The sequence below is a fragment of the Danio rerio genome, chromosome 11 (genome assembly GCF_052040795.2).
Source record: "Danio rerio strain M-AB ecotype USA chromosome 11, GRCz13ab, whole genome shotgun sequence".
Classification (NCBI taxonomy): Eukaryota; Metazoa; Chordata; class Actinopteri; order Cypriniformes; family Danionidae; genus Danio; species Danio rerio.
In genome coordinates, this window is record NC_141031.1 from 48,597,501 (window position 1) to 48,605,000 (window position 7,500).

General features: G+C 36.4%; 1 protein-coding gene and 1 long non-coding RNA gene across 15 annotated transcripts in view; one reads left to right on the forward strand and one right to left on the reverse strand.

Moving 5' to 3' along the window:
* The window catches only part of il1rapl1b (interleukin 1 receptor accessory protein-like 1b), a 97,512-nt gene that overhangs the window by 78,994 nt on the left and 11,018 nt on the right, over positions 1-7,500 (forward strand).
* The window catches only part of LOC147841934 (uncharacterized), a 10,798-nt gene continuing 3,798 nt past the window's right edge, over positions 501-7,500 (reverse strand). Inside the window, exons 3-4 of one of the 2 annotated variants that reach the window (XR_015503103.1) lie at positions 1,521-1,781; positions 501-781 (exon numbers count right to left, since the gene is read on the reverse strand). This is a non-coding gene — a long non-coding RNA (uncharacterized LOC147841934). Of the gene's footprint in view, positions 782-1,251; positions 1,782-7,500 lie in introns of those variants that run through there. The other variant, XR_015503104.1, reaches the window with a different exon arrangement.

Genomic DNA, 7,500 nt, shown 5'->3' on the forward strand with positions numbered 1-7,500 from the left:
AACATGCTAATTCATGCTAGAATCATGCTAGTAACATGCTAAGTCATGCTAGAATTATGCTAATTCATGCTAGTAGCATGCTAATTTATGCTAGAATCATGCTAATAACTTGCTAATTCATGCTAATTTATGCTAGATTCATGCTAGTAGCATGCTAATACATGCTAGAATCATGCTAATCCATGCTAGAATCATGCTAATTCATGCTAGTAACATGCCAATTCATGCTAGAATCATGCTAATTCATGCTAGAATCATGGTAGTAACATGCTAATTCATGCTAGAATCATGCCAATTCATGCTAGAATTATGCTACTAACATGCTAATTCATGCTAGAATCATGCTAATAGCATGCTAAGTAATTCTATAATCATGCTAACAACATGCTAATTCATGCTAGAATCATGCTTATAACATGGTAATTCATGCTAGAATCATGCTAGTAACATGCTAATTCATGCTGGAATCATGCTAGTAACATGCTAAGTCATTCTAGAATCATGCTAATTCATGCTAGAATCATGCTAATAACTTGCTAATTCATGCTAATTTATGCTAGATTCATGCTAGTAGCATGCTAATCCATGCTAGTATCATGCTAATTCATGCTAGAATCATGCTAATAACCATGCTAATTCATGCTAGAATCATGCCAATTCATGCTAGAATTATGCTAGTAACATGCTAGTTCATGCTAGAATCATGCTAATAGCATGCTAAGTCATGCTAGAATCATGCTAACAACATGCTAATTCATGCTAGAATCATGCTAATAACATGCTAATTCATGCTAGAATCATGCTAATTCATGCTAGAATCGTGCTAGTAACATGCTAATTCATGTTAGAATCATGCTAGAACATGCTAGTTCATACTAGAATCATGCTAGTAGCATGCTAATACATGCTAGAATCATTCTAATTCATGTTAGAATCATGTTAGAATCACGCTAGTAACATGCTAATTCATGCTAGAATCATGCTAGTAGCATGCTAATCCATTCTACAAAAATGCTAATACAATGCTAAGTTATGCTAGAATCATGCTAACAACATGCCAATTCATGCTAGAATCATGCTAATTAATGCTAGAGTCATGCTAGTAACATGCTAATTCATGCTAGAATCATGCTAGTAGCATGCTAATCCATGCTAGAATCATGCTAATAACATGCTAAGTCATGCTAGAATCATGCTAACAACATGTTAATTCATGCTAGAATCATGCTAATTAATGCTAGAATCATGCTAGTAACATGCTAATTCATGCTAGAATCATGCTAATTCATGCTAGTAGCATGCTAATCCATGTGAAAATCATGCTTATAGCATGCTAAGTCATGTTAGAAACGTGCTAATTCATGCTAGAATCATGCTAATTTATGCTAGAATCATGCTAATAACATGCTAGTTCATGCTAGAATCATGCTAGTAACATGCTAATTCATGCTAGAATCATGCTATATTATGCTAGTAACATGCTAATTCATGCTACTTTGTGCTAGAATCATGCTAGTAACATGCTAATTCATGCTAGAATCATGCTAAACTTTAAACTACTTTAAACTTAAAACTGCTTTAAGACTTTAAACTACTTTAAACTTAAAACTGCTTTAAAACTTTAAGCTACTTTAAACTGCTTTAAAACTTTAAACTACTTTAAACTTTAAACTGCTTTAAAACTTTAAGCAACTTAACTTAAAACTGCTTTAAAACTTTAAGCTACTTTTAACTTAAAATTGCTTTTTAAAACTTAAAAATTAAAGCTTTCTCAAGCCAGCCTAAAGTTTGTCTCGTTTTTATTTATTCTTCTTCTGAGACTAAATTTCAAAATCTATCTGCTCCTTGAACTTTCAAACTATTACCACCAAACTCACACCAGACCTCCAAACTGGTCTGACTCTTTATGCTATATCTTTTCCGACTGATCCGACTTTCGGTTTTCCGAAAAACGTCCCGGGACTGTCGGAAAAATCCCATAGACTTAACATTGGATCAAACTTTGTGAGCTCATAACTCTGCGTCAGACTGTTGCACAGACTTCTAACTGGGCTCATTTAACTCAGACTATCAAACTGCCAATGACTGATCACTTTTAAACTTTCTAGCCACGCCCTAGCAACCACTTTTGGACCCTAGCAACTGTCCCATAGACTTCCATTCAACAGACTCTCATTGACTTAACATGGGATCAAACTTTGTGAGCTCATAACTCTGCATCAGACTGTCCTACAGACTAATGGCTGAGCTCATTTAACTCAGACTACCAAACTGCCAATAACTGATGAGCTTTTAACTTTCTAGCCACACCCCTAACTACCACAAACTGCACCCTAGCAACTGTTCCATAGACTTCCATTACAAAAGACTCTCATTGACTTAACATGGGATCAAACTTTGTAAGCTCATAACTCTACATCAGACTGTCATACAGACTAATGGCTGAGCTCATTTAACTCAGACTACCAAACTGCCAATAACTGATGAGCTTTTACCTTTCTAGACACACCCCTAACTACCACATACTGCACCCCAGCAGCTGTCCCGTAGACTTCCATTACAAAAGACTCTCATTGACTTTACATGGGATCAAACTTTGTGAGCTCATAACTCTGCATCAGACTGTCCTACAGACTAATGGCTGAGCTCATTTAACTCCAACTACCAATCTGCCAATAACTGATGAGCTTTTAACTTTCTAGCCACACCCCTAACTACCACATACTGCACCCTAGCAACTGTCCCGTAGACTTCCATTACAAAAGACTCTCATTGACTTAACATGGGATCAAACTTTGTGAGCTCATAACTCTGCATCAGACTGTCCTACAGACTAATGGCTGAGCTCATTTAACTCCAACTACCAATCTGCCAATAACTGTTGAGCTTTTAACTTTCTAGCCACACCCCTAACTACCGCATACTGCACCCTAGCAACTGTCCTATAGACTGTAATTAGCTGTGCTATCAAATGCTTATAATTCTAACATACTAATGACATGCCAATCATGCTAGCAACATGCTACTCATATGTTAATCATGCTAATGACATGCTAACTCATACTGGAAACATGCTAATGACATGCTAATTTGTACTAGAATCATGCTAGTAACATGCTAATTCATACTAGACTCATGTTAATAACTGGCCTACATGCATATCTTTGCTTAGCATTGTCCTATTGACTTGGGGGATGGCTCATCTGACTCAGACAACCAATGAGCATCTGAATATGATAATGAAGCTCACAAGCCACGCCCCCAAATTGATTCCATAGACTTCCATTAAAATAGGCCAAGATGCATATCTTTGCATAGCAGTGTCATAGAGACATGGGGGTTGGTTCATTTGACTTAGACAGCCAACCAAATTCAAGTTCACTCTGTAACCTCGCCCATAGCAACAAAACAGAGTACCCTAGCAACCATTCATCAACAGCGATATCTCAGCATCAGAACATCGTAGAGACTTGGAGATTGGCTCGTTTGACTCATGCTAGCAAATGGAATTTCCTATATGCTACGCATGCTAGCAGTGATTAGCTACATGCTAATATTGACTAGCCAAGTACTGTAACTTGCTAGAAATGCTTACTAAGTATAAATGTTTTATCAAGCTTGTATGTGAGGCTTGCCTAGTAACCAACCAGGGTACCCTAGCAACTGCCTAGCAACCACCCAAATTACCCTAGCAACCGCCTAGCAACAGCCTAGTAATCCCTTAGTAAGGGCCTAGCGATCACTCAGGACAACCTAGCAACCGCCTAGCAACGCCTTAGCAACCACTCAGAATACCTTAGCAACTACCTAGCAACACCTTAGCAACTACCTAGCAACCACTTGGGACACCTTAGCAACCGCCTAGCAACACCTTAGCAACCACCTAGCAACCACTCAGAACACCCTAGCAACCGCCTAGCAACGCCTTAGCAACCACCTAGCAACCACTCAAGACACCCTAGCAACCACCTAGCAACACCTTAGCAACCACTCAGGACACCCTAGCAACTACCTAGCAACGCCTTAGCAACCACTCAGAATACCCTAGCAACCACCTAGCAACCACTTAGGACTCCTTAGCAACCACCTAGCAACACCTTAGCAACCACCTAGCAACCACTCAGAACACCCTAGCAACACCTTAGCAACAACCTAGCAACCACTTAGAACACCCTAGCAACCGCCTAGCAACACCTTAGCAACCACTCAGAACACCCTAGCAACCACCTAGCAACACCTTAGCAACCACTCAGGACACCCTAGCAACCACCTAGCAACGCCTTAGCAACCACCTAGCAACCAATCAGAGCACCCTAGCAACTGCCTAGCAACAACCTATCAACCACTCAGAACACCCTAGCAACCACCTAGCAATGCCTTAGCAACCACCTAGCAACCACTCAGAACACCATAGCAACCACCTAGCAACACCCTAGCAACCGCCTAGCAACATCTTGGCAACCACCCAGCAACCACTCAGGACACCCTAGCAACTGCCTAGCAACGACTTAGCAACCACTTAGAATACCCTAGCAACCACCTAAGCATGCTATGTGACATGCTAATTCATACTAGAATCATGCTAGTAACATGCTAACTCATACTACAATCATGCTAATAACATGCTAATTCATACTAGAATCATGCTAATAACATGCTAATTCATACTGGAATCATGCTAGTAACATGCTAATGCATGCTAAAATCATGCTAATAACATGCTAATTCACGCTAGAATCATGCTAGTAACATGTTAATTCATACTATAATCATGCTAATAACATGCTAATTCCTGCTAGAATCATACGAGTAACATGCTCATTCATGCTAGAATCATTCTAGTAACATGCTAATTCATACTAGAATCATGCTAATTCATGCTAGAATCATGCAAATAACCTGCTAATTTATACTAGATTCATGATAGTAACAGGCTACTTTATACTAGAATCATGCTAGTAACATGCTAATGCATGCTAGAATCATGCTAGTAACATGCTAATTCATGCTAGAATCATACTAGTAACATGCTAATTCATGCTAGAATCATGCTAGTAACATGCTAATTCATACTATAATCATGCTAATAACATGCTAACTCATGCTAGAATCATGCAAGTAACATACTAATTCTTGCTAGAATCATTCTAGTAACATGCTAAATCATACTAGAATCATGCTAATTCATGCTACAATCATGCTAATAACCTGCTAATTCATACTAGATTCATGATGGTAACAGGCTAATTCATACTAGAATCATGCTAGAATCATGCTAGTAACATGCTAATTCATGCTAGAATCATACTAGTAACATGCTAATTCATGCTAGAATCATGCTAGTGACATGCTAATTCATGCTAGAATCATGCTAGTAGCATGCTAATTCATACTAGAATCATGCTAGTGACATGCTAATTTATTCTAGAATCATGCTAGTAACATGCTAATTCATGCCAGAAGTATGCTAATAACATGCAAATTTATACTAGAATCATGCTAATAAAATGCTAATTTGTACTAAACTCATGCTAATAGCATGCTAATCCATGCTAGAATCATGCTAATGCATGCTAGAATCATGCTAATAACATGCTACTTATACTTTTTCAAACTGTTTTTAAACTAAATAAACTATTACCAACAGGCTTTGTCAAGCCAGCCTCAAAGTTTGTCTCGACGAACTTTACTGTCTAGTTCTTCTTCTTCTTCTTCTGAGACTAAAATTCAAAATCTATCTCCTCCTAGAGCTTTCGAGCTATGACCACCAAACTCACACCAGACCTCCAAACTATTCTGACTCGGTATGCCATATCTTTTCCGACTGATCCGACTTTCGATTTTCCGAAAAATCGGGACCGTCGGAAAAATCCCATAGACTTAACATTGGACCAAACTTTGTGACCTCATAACTCTGCATCAGACTGTCATACAGACTTCTAACTGGGCTCATTTTACTCAAACTACCTAACTGCCAATAACTGATGAGGTTTTAACTTTCTGGCCACGCCCTAGCAACCACTTTTGGACCCTAGAAACTGTCCCATAGACTTCCATTCAAAAGACTCTCATTGACTTAACATGGGATCAAACTTTGTGAGCTCATAACTCTGCATTAGACTGTCTTACAGACTAATAGCTGAGCTCATTTAACTCAGACTACCAAACTGCCAATAACTGATGAGCTTTAAACTTTCTAGCCACACCCTAACTACCAGATACTGCACCCTAGCAACAACTGCCCCATAGACTTTTATTGCAAAAGACTGTCATTGACTTAACAATAGATCTAACTTTGTGACCTCAAAACTATCTATCCTTTTTCAAACTGCATTAATCTATCTATCTATCTATCTATCTATCTATCTATCTATCTATCTATCTATCTATCTATCTATCTATCTATCTATCTATCTATAAACTGCTTTAATCTATCTATCTATCTATCTATCTATCTATCTATCTATCTATCTATCTATCTATCTATCTATCTATCTATCTATCTATCTATCTATCTATCTATCTATCTATCTATCTATCTATCTATCTATCTATCTATCTATAAACTGCTTTAATCTATCTATCTATCTATCTATCTATCTATCTATCTATCTATCTATCTATCTATCTATCTATCTATCTATCTATCTATCTATCTATCTATCTATCTATCTATCTATCTATCTACAAACTGCTTTAATCTATCTATCTATCTATCTATCTATCTATCTATCTATCTATCTATCTATCTATCTATCTATCTATCTATCTATCTATCTATCTATCTATCTATCTATCATCTATCTATCTATCTATCTATCTATCTATAAACTGCTTTAATCTATCTATCTATCTATCTATCTATCTATCTATCTATCTATCTATCTATCTATCTATCTATCTATCTATCTATCTATCTATCTATCTATCTATCTATCTATCTATCTATCTATAAACTGCTTTAATCTATCTATCTATCTATCTATCTATCTATCTATCTATCTATCTATCTATCTATCTATCTATCTATCTATCTATCTATCTATCTATCTATCTATCTATCTATCTATCTATCTACAAACTGCTTTAATCTATCTATCTATCTATCTATCTATCTATCTATCTATCTATCTATCTATCTATCTATCTATCTATCTATCTATCTATCTATCTATCTATCTATCTATCTATCTATCTATCTATCTATCTATCTATTTATCTATAAACTGTTTTTATCTATCTATCTATCTATCTATCTATCTATCTATCTATCTATCTATCTATCTATCTATCTATCTATCTATCTATCTATCTATCTATCTATCTATCTATCTATCTATCTATCTATAAACTGCTTTAATCTATCTATCTATCTATCTATCTATCTATCTATCTATCTATCTATCTATCTATCTATCTATCTATCTATCTATCTATCTATCTATCTATCTATCTATCTATCTATCTATCTATCTATCTATCTATAAACTGCTTTAATCT